The sequence below is a fragment of the Zonotrichia albicollis genome, chromosome Z (assembly GCF_047830755.1).
Source record: "Zonotrichia albicollis isolate bZonAlb1 chromosome Z, bZonAlb1.hap1, whole genome shotgun sequence".
Taxonomy (NCBI): Eukaryota; Metazoa; Chordata; class Aves; order Passeriformes; family Passerellidae; genus Zonotrichia; species Zonotrichia albicollis.
The window spans coordinates 28,459,306-28,472,583 of record NC_133860.1 but is presented as its reverse complement, the minus strand read 5'-3'; positions in this window follow the sequence as shown (position 1 = coordinate 28,472,583).

Sequence of the window (13,278 nt, the reverse complement as noted above, 5' to 3'; positions counted from 1 at the left end):
GAGGAAATATTCTGTGGCTCGCACTGCGGCCACAGGAGCGGAGAGATGCCGGCCAGGTGCTCGACACGCGACTGGAGGGAGCCACACGAGCGGCACTCCAGGCTCTCTCTCTCTGAGACTGCCCACGTAGTGGTGCTGCTGCGGCATGGGGGACACAGGCAGGTGCTGGCTGCGCGGTCCCAAGGTGAAGGAATGAGAGAGCGGACACTTTTGCATGGGTGCCAAGAAAGCTTTACTCGAAGACAGCTCCAGAGCCAAGTGCCAGGGAGCAGCGGTCTGGGGAGGTTCTTATAAGGGGAGTGGGCCTAAGGGGTGGAAACACAAAGCAACCAATAAGCAAAGGTAAGGGGAAGAGTACTAGACAAGGCAGAACCAATGAGGATTGTACAGGGGAGGGAGGAAGCCGTGGAGCGAACTAAGGGCAATTGACGCAATTTTCTCAAAAGAAAGGGGGGTGGTCAGGATTACAGACAGGGGTTAGTGGGCAGTACCATGAGGATTGACACAGGCACATAAGGCCATAAGAGGAGGAGCAGGGAATCAGTCACCTTGAGGGACAACTCAGTGGTGGGAAAAATGGGGTAAACAACTTAGGGAGAAACTATTCTGAGGGACTTTAACGGGGGTACAGAGGGTTAAACCATTCCCCTAACCATAAATAACTGTCTTTTATAACCAAATTAACAATGCCATTTAAAAAACACACGGCACCACAATATTCAGGTCCCATTTGAGTAAGTAATGGATCTGCAGCTGGATTTCCATAGTGAAAAACAGGAGATGGCCATCTCTGTCACCAATGACAATGAGGCCCTTGAACCTCATTTTTTCAAATTCCAAAGGACTTTCAAATTCCTCTGCTACCATTTGAAAATAAGTACCTACACATCCCTCGAAGTGACTTTCACTTCCTAAATCACGAAGTTGCTTTTGCCATTATTACACTCATCCTGTATTGGAATCCTGATATACTACCTGTGGCAGACTTCCAGGTAGTTTTTTTTACTATGTATTTATTATTCACGTGAGTTTAAAAAGAGGATAAAAATAAACTGCAGAGAATTTTGTGTGGTTGTGATAAAGTTGAAGGCTAAATCTGCACCCACTTCTCTCCTATTAATGTGTCCTACAGAGCTGAGCCCAATGTTGGCCTTACTGTGCCAATCTTTGTGAATCCAACACACCTAATACTTCCAAATACAGAGTGAAAGGCAAGCATTTCCCAGGCATTTCCCTCTACTTCAGTGACATGAAGCATGATACATGTCAGAATCATGGCGAATGGCTAATATTTTGCAAATGGAATGGAAATTAAATGTGTGTAAGTTCTCTAGTCCTCAGGTGCTTGATCTATCCAGAGACCTGCCCCTGAGAGCCTCACTGGAGCAGCTGGAGAGGCAGTGATAGGATGGAACACAGTGGGGGAGTTTTTGTCCCGGGTGCTCTGGGCTCTGCTGCATACACCAGCATAAGTGACAGTGTCATCTCCGTTGCAAAGTGAGGTATCTCAGTGCTCACCTAACTTTCTGTGGTGGATTAAGTCATATAAGGCGCAAATTTACACCTTCTCTACATTTTTTGTTAGGCTAACATTGTTTCTTTTTTTTTGTCACAGGGCATCAGAGGCACAAGGGATGTTGACGTCTGAAATTACAGAGTCTTTGCACCTACAAGATATTTGTTTTTTGAAACTTTGCATTGTGCTAATTAAAGGCTCAGTTGTATTAAACTGGTACATGTAGCATTGCTTTTTCTTAAGTTTCATGGAAAGCAGTGGAGCTGTTGCATCTCCTGCTACAGTGCAACCAAATACTAGACAGTGAGGAGGCTCCCAATTCTTGTATCATGATGGTTTTAGGGTCTTCTGTGGGAACCTTCTGCAGACATCTGAGACTGAGTTCATGGTGCTGTACTGAGTGCATCAGGCTGGCCTGTGTTAGAACACAGGCTTCAATGCAAAGAAATGTATTGATTCCAATTTTGTTCTTGAAAAGAATAAAGGGCAATATATGTAATCTACTGGGAAATTATTGTTTTTAAGCTGCTATAAAGATCTGTGATCAATAAGAGATAGAACAAATGACCTATAATGCCCCTATGTAGTAATAGTTATGACCTTGTAATTTAGTACAGACTCATAGCATTTAATTTTTTGGGTTTTTTTGATTGCTCAATGAGCACCTAAAAATGTGCAGTGGGTAAATATTTATATCAGACTTCATTCACTTGAGATCATCAATAGATTACTTTTTATTTTCTTTAGCAGATCTAAAAATCAAAATAACCTACATGTGCTGCTAATCTAATTTGACTGCAGCTTGTAAACTATGTGTTTTAGAGATCCCAAGAATCAGGTGGCTGTTTCTGAGTCTGTTTTTCTCTTTAGTTTTGGAAAGAAGTATTTACATGGAAGGCTAATTATACTAAAATTAATAAACTAAGGAGCAACTGAAAGAAATTTGTGTGTTCTGAAATTGATTAAAATGCGTTCTTTGTCTAAAAGTGAGTTGGTGCCAAAAGAGTGGTCTCAAACTCATGTGAAAGATTAATTTCATTGTTTGTTTGTTTGTTTGCATAGCTTACAAAATCTCTGTGTAAATAAACACTGCATCCTAAATCCAAACTAGTAAGACAGCACTGTTTACTGTTTAAGGCCAGAGTGTACAGTTAAAACACCCCAAACCAACTAATACAAAAAATAATATAATTACTACTAATTCTTACTATTTTTTTGCAAACTGTTCCTGGTGTATGACAGATTCCTATGCTTGTTTTATATTCTGAGACACATAGTAATATGACTCCAGTATCCCTCTTTTCATTTGTTATAATGTTCACTGCAGTTTGAAAGAACTGCAAAGTTTAATAAACTATAGAATTATGTGAAACTGCCTTTTTTCCCTCTTGAACACCTGTTTTTTCTGTTCATTAGAAGCAAACTTTTTGAATTGTAACTGGCATCCTTCCTCAGAGCTTGATCTAAGAGTGCATGATAGATTTGCATATTTTGCTATATTTGCATTTTAAAATCTTAACTTAGAAAAGACAAACAAATGTAAATGGTGGGAATTCAGTGAAAGGAATCCAGAAAATCTACCAGGATCTACTAACTTGCCATTTAATCTAAATACAAAATAGGCACAGCAGTTGTGCAATTGTATGTTTATATACAGCTCCACATTTTTGACTGAAAAGAGAGCTTTCTTAATATAGACTGAAGTGTGATTTTGCTTGAAAAAGTGAATCTGTAAACTTAGCATCATGTTTATTGTCTCAATGACTTTTCAAATTCCAGGCTTGATATGTACACTGGCACAGCATCTTGTTTATCCTATCTAAAAGCTCAGTTTGAGGTCAGCAAGTCTAGCTACATTCAAGGGCCCAAAATGAATGCAATAGTACATCTGTGGGAATGGTTGCATAAGTCAACATCTTACCAAGTCACCACATCAATCCAGGTTTGTGGTGGTGAGGACTATAAAAATGCTGCTGCCTTGACTCCAAGCTTCTCCACCCTATAATGTGTTTTCTTGTCTTCTTCCCTTCTGTTTTCCACACAAAAGGGAGTTCATGGAAATGCCTCGTTTCTCCCCAGACAACTAAACATTGAAATAAAGACTGAGAAAACAGCAAGACTTTCAAATGAAGGAAGTACTTTTCTTGTTGCTAACCTAAGGCTAGACTCTGTTAAAGGAATCATTCACCAGTGGCAAATCCTTTTCCATCAGCCTTCCAGCGCCACCAGCTCAGCTCATCCTGCAAGGCGCTTTTTAGACAGATTTGCACCATCAGTCCCATTCCTGGGAGCATAGAGGCCTGGGTAAACAGGAGGAATGTGTGTACTTAATACCTGAGGCAGCCCTGAAGTCTTTGCTGACAATTGCCTTCACAAAACATAGAGAGCCCATCTGTGACTCCTGAATGCCACTCTGAAGATGAGTGCTAGTTACTGTATTTGGTAAGGCTGTGGCTGTAACGCACAAGTACACGGAACTTTTATTGTCTGTAAACATGGTACAAAAGCGCTGATTCAGCCCTTGTGAAGGGGAGAGTGCCCGAAGTCCTGGCGCTGCATAACCCAAGGCAGCTCACCTGAGAGTGGAGGCGATATTAGGGCACTGTCTCACTACCATTTCAGTCTTAGTTAGGCTATGAGTGTCAGGTTGTTTGTTTGGTTTTTTTAATGCATTGTGAAAAACATGACAGGATGCTGCTTCAGCATTGTGTGATGAGATCATGTGGTTTCAGATAGTCCAGGTATAACTCCGAGAATGTCCTGCTAAACATCTACACAAACTGATTCTCCATCCTGAAAGATTTTCTTGTATTAATAGAAGACACTTGGTGATAATTTTTTGGTCTGGTGTTTTGGTCTGTTTTTTTTGTTTGTTTGGTTTTTTTTTGTTTTTGTTTTTGTTGTGGGGTTTTGTTTTTTTTTTTTTTTTTTTTTGGTTTGTGAGGTTTTTTTGTTTTAAACAGAAATTAAATTGTTGCTGGAAAACAAAACAGGCTGCCATCCCTTTTTCTTTTCTGGGCTGAAGTCCAATTTTTCACAGCAGTTGCAGAGAAAAGCAAATGCATCTCTACATTCAGCGAGAAATATTTAAATGTATGTAAAATGTATGTAATCTCTGTCAAGATAAAACAGCTTTGTGATTTACATTACAATAAATCCTGACCTGCAGACTAAACTAATATGTGAAGTACTTTATCACTGAATCAACATGCGAAACTACAGCAAAGTGACTGTGTTTGGCCCACTGTGTTTGTCCCACTATGTGCCACTGAAGAGCACATAGGAAAGCAGATTATAGTGCATGGTGCCACATGCATCACAGCTGTGATGTAACTGAAATGTCTACTGTACGTTAATAGAGTGAATTGTTACTGCTGTAGGAAGTAAAAGTTAATATTTTTATGAATATAGAGCATATAACATTTTAATTGACATGAATCAGGACATTTAGAATTAAGTTTAAAAATCTGGGCTGATTTTCTAACAATAATTCTCAGATCATTTCCTCATCTCTTGCTGCCCTCATAAATTTTATTTTCATTTTTTTAAGGATGACTTTTTTGTCAGCACAGATATTGCAACCTTAATTTAAACTTTTTTGGCTTTTGTCTCTCAACACGTGTCGTTTGAATGCAGCCTTTAGTAGATATGTCACCTCTGGTACTTCATTTAGTCTTCTCTTGTTCTTTTTTTTCAGGGAAAAGAATCCCCAGAATGAATATTTCAGTTTCTTTTATCTACCCAGTGGTCACTACCTAACACATAATATTCACCAGATGGTGTAGGCAGGTTATCAAGTAGTTATTAAAACAGGAGTTCTTGACACATTATCCGATAACGAAGCCCCTAACTTTATTGTGTCATGGCTTGCTTGGTGGAGTGTGCAACTTCCTCACGAGGAAAAGAGGAGGAACAGATGCTGGTCTCTGTGGTGCCTAGTGACAGGACGTGAGTATATGGTGTGAAGTCATCTCATGGAAGGTTCAGGATGGATATTAGAAAAAGGTGCTTCAGCCAGAGGTGAAGCTCCCCAGGGAAGTGCTCACAGCATCGAGCCTGACATGGTTCAAGAGGTGTTTGGACAATGCTCTCAGGCACATAATGTGACTCTTGGCATGGTGCTGTGCAGGCCGAGGAGTTGGACTTGATGATGGCCCTGTGGGTCCTATCCAACTCAGGGTATTCTGTGATTCTCTGATGTGTTGGTAGGAACCTGATACAATGGAAAAAGTTTATCTGGTCCTTCTCCAGTCTTTGGGTCATGCCACCAGTTTCTGTTTTAATTTTATTATATGTAGTATTCCAAGGCCACTTATGTTGTCTGATATATCAATCAATATATGTCCTTATCTTGGAGCTTTCAGTTGCCTGTGTATCATTCATTACACCTTCTGAACAGGATATATGTGTATATATTACATTATATATATAGTCAATTGTTATATATACATATAATTTATATTTTTTACATGTATATACACACATATATGTATATATTTGTGTTGGTTATGTATACATGTATTTATACACATGCATATATACGTCTATATATATTCATATATAAATTTTAAAATCCATTGGGATTACTCAAGCCTGCCTGTAATAATCCAAACTTGGATCTGATAATCAGAGGTCAAATCAGTAAGAAAGAGAGGAGGCCAATAAGAAACATGCTGAAGATAAAGATGGACACTGATGTGCGGTATTACAAAGAGGGATAAACAGTTAAAAGCTGGAAGGATAAGTTAAAAGTGTTGTAACGAGAGAAGGAGCAACAGAAGCTAAATATTCTAAACTATAATCAGTGGGAAGCTGTTTGGCAGTGTAAAATTTGCAGTTTTGCATTTGCTGTGGTTCTGAACAGAAGTCATTGAAGATTGTCTGATTATTTTTTCCTTAAGACAAGTTTAGAAAATATCTAAATTGGTGATTTTACAACAAAGCAATTTTCTGTCAGTAGCTGCTTTTCAGTTTCACTTTAATTAGATAATATTTTTGACAGAAAGTTTTGAAATTGCTAGACTGAATCAATTTGGCAACTTTTTTTAAATTAAAATACCTCAGTTCAGTGGTGTAAGCAATTTCTTTGGAAGCTTAAGCTCAAAAGCAGCTAATATCAAAATGGAAATTTAAGAAGTTTTGGGAAGGGGAGAATTTGAGAAATTTCACAGATTTCAAATGTTGGTTTGTTCCTATCATTCCTTTGCTCTTGCCTTTGATAGTTTCTACTGAGATTTCACAGGTTTGACTGCCACGATTTACCTCCAGCAACGTTCTGCCTGCCTGTGGAAGGGGGTTTGAAATTAGATCTTTAAGGTCCCTTCAACACAAATCATTCTATGGTTCTATGATTCTCTGACTCTTCCTGATAACATTTACCTCTGAGACAGCAGTGATGATGCCAAGGTTGTATTTATACTGAAGGATGCGTCAAAGACTGACTCTGGATTCCAATAGATGCTATAGGAATATTCTTTATTCCAAACTGTTCAGATATACTGTTCTGGATGTTTCTCACAAAAAAAAAAAAAAAAAAAAAAAATCTACATGCAGAGAAGAAAGAACGAAGTGCAGATATTTCAACCAGATGCTAGCAGGAATTGCTTCTTAAAGCCCTCCCATTATCTGCTCACCTGGAACCAGGTCAGGATATGAGTTAGCAGTCAGTTGGACCAACCACAAAGTCATCTGACCACAAAACTGGAATAAGAAAGGATGGGATATAGTGCTGTTTCATGCTTCCAGTTGGAAGAGAGCTCCATGCATCAGAAATGCATAGGAAAAGGCGGTTTTCTTTGGCTCTTAACTCTTTAGGGGTCTTCCACAAGAAAGAAAAAAAGATAAAAGATCTATTGGGTTTGCTTATTCCCCTCCCTTGCCTGTCCTGTGCTCATTCATTACTCTTCCATGGTCACTGCATCCAGTGTCTCCAGATGAAAGTTCCCCTCTCTAGGTTTGGCGCTCATTTTCCAAGTGAGTTTATTTAGCAGTATGCTCTTAACCCTGGTCTTCTAAACAAAATTCACATCATCACATGAAATGGGCCCACAAAATAATTTTCTAAAAATAATATATATCAAAGCCTCTCTGGAGAAATACTTAGGCCTGACCATTTACATGAAGATTTTACAACAGTTTGTCCTGAGATGTTCCTTGTGGTTCTGCTCAATACAGCCTTAAATATTTAATCAGATCTTAAAACACAGGAGTCTCTCCATTTAGTTGAAGTTGGGGTGGGGGGTTTTCCCTTTCCTGTTAATTTGTAGTTTTCACTCTCAATTACACAGCAGATCTACTTTTTGAAAGATCCTGGATTTTTTAAAAAACACTTATTTTCAAGCAAAAAAATAGACCAAAATGTTAAACACAGTGTTTCTCCACATTATTTTAGATTCCTTGGTCACCTTCAAGAGCTAGTTAATGACAGCATGCTGCAAACAGCTGGGCTCCTAAATTACACTGTCAATTTCCTGTCTGTTCATGTGGGTATCATTCTTGGACACAACCCCTAAAGTGAGTAATTTCTTACAATAAGAAAAAGGAGTGTGGCTTTGTTAGACTGTTCTCTAAGAACAGAGCAGTTAATCTCAGCAATCTGTTCAGGGGGTTAAGAAAGCTATCGCTGGAAGAAAAAAAGTACTTTTCTAGAGTTTTTTTTTCATTTTTTGTTCCTCCATCTCCAAGTTGCAAATAGATTTTTGAGTTTTTTTTTCCAGGGAACAAAGGCTTGTCCATGCAGTCATAGGTCTACTCATATCAGAGGTGGTTTGGGAGGGTTTAACGCAGGCTGTATTGTGTGCTGGCTGTAGCTGTCTGCATGTGTGGTTTGATGAAGTTCTCTCAAAGGCTAGCACTGCAAATGTCAGTGGGCTTGTGATTTTCAGATTTTCACCCACAGGCCAGGATGCTTCACAGGCAGTGTGCCATTGGCTTCAAATGTGGACTTTGAGTGTGCTACAGGTAATGGGGAGCAAATGCCTCTTTGGGAGTAAACACAATCAAAATAAAATCCCTGACACATAAGAAGAAAACGTGATCAGTAGGGAAGTGCCAATTTCTCTACAAAAATTCCCTGCTGTGCTGATGTCCCCAGAGGGACACTAATGATTTCTACACATATGATAAATGTTTCCCAAAGCACCGAATTTTCTATCTAGCCATTTTTTGCATTTGATGATGTTGAAGGTCCAGGTCATTCCTGAAATTATTCCTTCCACCTGCTCTCTGTGAATGAATCTGCTCAATGTGGTGTGTGGTGGTCCTTCCTCCCTTCCCACATTTCCAGGCTTGGCCTCAGGCTCTCCACCTCAGGAATGTCACCCTTTTCTACAGCAAACCAACAACCATGTGATAGGTTTTTGAGTGGATGGGTTTTGGGTTCTGTAGGCACTGGAGAAGTTGTATCCTTTTGCATTTCAGTTTGTTGGGTGCACTTGGCTCCTTCTCCTGCTCCTGCTTCTGCAGGGACGAGGTGTCACCATGCTGCCTGCAATCATGTTCCCCACCTTACCTCCATGGAGTCCTGTTCCCTATGAACCTCTGTAATGTTCCCCCTATCCCTTTCCCTACGTCTCAAAATGGAGGTGAGCATGTAGAGTAAATGTAGAGGCTTATCATCTAGTTTTTTCTGCCTTTTTTTTTTGGCTGAAAGTCCCTACTGCAGTAATAAATCTGAGATCACAGAAAGAGTCCCCTGCTGAAAAGAATTAATCTTGATATGGTTTAAGCCTTCATTAACTCGCTTTTGTGTGCCTCCTCCTTGATATTTGGGGTTATTAAGGATATACCACCAATTCTTACTACTATGAGGAAGGAAAGAAAAAAGAAACAAAACCAACCATGTGATCACTCAGAAAATAAACAATAGATCTCTCTTCATTTTAGAAATAGTATTAATATTCCTGGAATTATTGTAAATAGCTTGAAATAAACTATCATATACAACAACAATTTATAAATACTTGTATCTCCTATTTTATTTAGATTTATACAATATTAACTGTAAAAAGTCCAATAGTGGCAAGAACTATGGAAAAATATTTTTCATTAGGAAACAATGTACTGGAAATTTATTCTGTTGCTGAGCTGTGTGCATGTGTTGACCATTTGGTGTAAAACAAAGCAAATCCTCAGGTTGTGAAAGGTTGTTTTCACTCTCTGCAACTTCCTGAATATTGCCATAATTGGATTTTTGGATTGGTTTCTGTGGTCTGCAGCTATGCACAGCAGAAGAAATTGCAGGTATCTTTTAAGCTGTGAGAGTATTTTTAGATGTTTTGTGGGCTGTGTATCAATTATTTTATAACATAGAATTAGCAAGGAATGTATGAAATATATTTAGTGCCTTTTGAGAATATTTTAGGAGCATTGATTCTGACACATGGAATATGATTTACAGAGATGTAAGTTACATCATTATAAAATTATATATTGAGTAAACACTCCACAAAAAAAAAGAGCCAACAAAAAACTTGCTGAAAAATTGTTTGAAACCTGCCCTGAGGTATCTACCCTTGAAAAGAGTGAAAACTTTCACTAAACATCTTTTGCTTTCCTTTCAAAGAAAACTTTTGGAGGATTACACAACCTGTGATTTTTCTGTAAATTATTTTTTTATCAGTGGCTATGCCAATGCCAGTTGCGTTACTAGCTAGGTTCCTCTAGCCTTAAAATATCTTTCAGACATGTACCAGTTTCCTTGGCTCGCTCTGTCTCTTGGCTTCCAAAAAAGGAGGTAGGAGAAGGACCCTGTTTTTCTGGGCTTTTTACTTTCTGTTTTGGTAATATGAGGTTCTAAAATAAATTTCGTTAAAAAAATTTAAGAACCAAAGCAGAATTATTATATGTTTCCTAATATGAATAACTGAGGTATTAAACCCAGATGTTGATATTTTTCCTAAATGTCATTAAAGCCAGTTGGTTGAGAAGAGGGAATTGCTAAGTTTCCTTCTGTTTTGTTGGTGACTGGGTACATTGGTTGCATAAGGGTAGCAATAGCTTTGTACTGGAAACATTAAAAAAAAAAGTAAACATTCTCCCTACTCACAAAGAATAGCTTGGTAAACTGAGAATGGAAAAGCCTTCCCCAGATTATACCAGCCTTGACAGAGGTACCAGCATGGGAAGCACAGATGAGCTGTGTGAGCTGTGTGAGGACAGAGAATGCAGCTGCATATCTCAAAACACTGTTAAAGAAGTTCCCATAGGATAAGCCACAACAGGAACTTGAGATAGGCACAGATAACAAAACAGGAAGGCATGGATTCCAGGACTAACAAAGGTGAATACTTGGAATTAGCACAATGGTCAAAATTTTGCTGTAGAGACTCTGGGAAATTAAAATAAGATCTATCAGGACAAAAATCCCCATGGCAGCAAACTGTGAGAAAGGAAGCAACTGGTTACAGAGATGTTAGACCAAGCTGTGGGAATGGCTTTTTCATCCCATTGGTACGCAGGACTTAGCTGTATAAAAGTGGTTCCTCCAGAAAAACAACTCCAGGATCCCCACCACCAAAGAATTTGGAGGGAGAAGAAGGACCAGTGGGATGCTGTAGGAATCCATGAGTGGTGATATCTCTCTACCTAATCACTTTCACTCTCCTTCTGTGCCCCTACTTTTTTCCTGTTTCTTTCTGTGTTGCTACCTCACATTTATTGTTGTTAAAAAATCCCTATTATTGACTTCTGTACGTGGTCTTGTTTGCAACTTAATGCAGGCAGAGGTGTCTCTGACATCATAATAAGCCCTACAAAATATCCAGGGGCTGTTTTCTACAATGATCTCTCCTGCAGGCTCACTCCTGTTCTATTCAGTGGCATTCAGTATTAAATTTGGGTACCTGATGGGCAATAGAAGACAAGCTATGGACCCAACAGAATATGGATTCTTATATGGTGGTAAGTCAGCCATGTTGGTCTTTTTCTCAAAAATAGAAAAATAAATATAATTTTGAGTTTATTACAATGATTTAATTTTGAAACCAGTCTGAAAAAAGTCACCAAGTTGATGTTTTTCCACTTTTAAATAAATATGAAGACCAGTGAGCTTCCCAGGAAGGAGGTCTTCTTTGCCCACCACCTTTTTGTGTGATTTTCACCAGGAGACCATGGTGATTCACCCAGAAGGATTTCCTTGCTTTCTGAAGTTTGGTTATCCTTTTTTGGCAAGAGGTGTAGTGGAGAGGTTCACTGGTTGTGAAGCATAATTTCTTCCTATAGACACCATGATCAATTTTAAACACGCGCTTGCAGATTTAGTGCCTGACAGTACAGGTGCCTATTTGCAGAGACCATTGACCCTTTCACTGCACTGATGCAAACCCTGGCCAGATACTCATTTTGCAATCACCACTCAGATAGTGAAGGTCTAGTAAAAAGGAATCCTCTGAACGGAAAAACCTACATGCCAGGAGATTTCCACCCAGATCCCAGGAGATTTCTAGTAGTGACTGCTTCTGGTTGGAAACAACTATTATTAGAAACGTTTAAAATTTCTGCTTTCAAAATGAGCCATAGCACATTTCAGCTGCTAAAATAAAACAAAACCAAAAAGAGCTCATAAAAACGTAGCTATTCTGTCACACTTCAGAAAAAGGTGGCTACTCTGTCAGACCTCACTGAGATTCCAGAAAGTTATTTCTTCTAAGCTGAGCAACTGACCCATCCCTTTTGATAACCACTGGAGAAGCTGAAGATATCTACTAAAAAGTTACTTCCTTATCTTAAAGGTTGCATCTCCCCTATTAAGACCCCAGCTAAATGCAGTCAGGTCTGCTCTCATGGCAGAGCTTGGTTAAACTTTTCCATGCTCTAGTGCTGCTGCCAAGCAATCCCAGCACAGTCATGTGTTCTGGGCTGAACCTACAGGGACCTCTATACAGTTAGGAGGAACTGGAGGTTGAACTCTATAAATCCTGAGGCCAAAACTAATCTAAGAAATGTTTTGTAAGAATATATTTAATTCTATGAGGACTCAGACACCATAATAAGATCATACTATAAAGGTCACATACAAATCACAAGAAGCTCCTGGTCTTTTCTTTGTCTTCCTATATTAAAAAAACAGTAATGTCCTCTGCTTGCATATCACAAGGCTATATTTCTCTGGTTAGTATAATGGAGCTGCATAACATTTCTCACTGGCTTCTGTACAGGGCCACTCTTCAATGAAAATTGTGTAATTGGATGAAGTCTTCCATAATCTGTGTAGATATTTACAAAAAGCAGCCAAAGGCTTTGCTCTTTTTAAAAAATAATTTTTTTATTTAGCTGTAATAAATTCAAATTACTTATTTTCAAATGAAACGGACAGCATCTAAACTGAGACACATTCCTTCTATGTTAGCATAGAGAAGTATCAATTCTTTGTTTTCCAGTGACATAGAAGTCAATGCTAAAGGATCAGTAGCAAGAGGAACAAAAATGCAGAGCATTTACTGTAGATTCCTGCTTACTGTTACCCCACTTGCCATGCAGATTCAGCTAGTGCTGTGCAGAAGACATGGCAGAAATGCACACAAGCTTCAGATGAACTTGCCTAAAAGTAGCTCATGCAATCGAGGAGTGTCGGGCATGGAGTGAAGAGTGCATAAAGCCCAGGATTAGGTAAAAACATTTGATCAAGTCTCTGCCAGTTCGGCAGGACAGTTGATCTGATCTCAGAGAGTAAAATTTGCATTTAAAAGCTTAAATCCTAGTTCTTGAATAATTTAATTTTTCATATTTTGTCTTTACACTCCTTGAGGAAGCTCCAGAGTGAA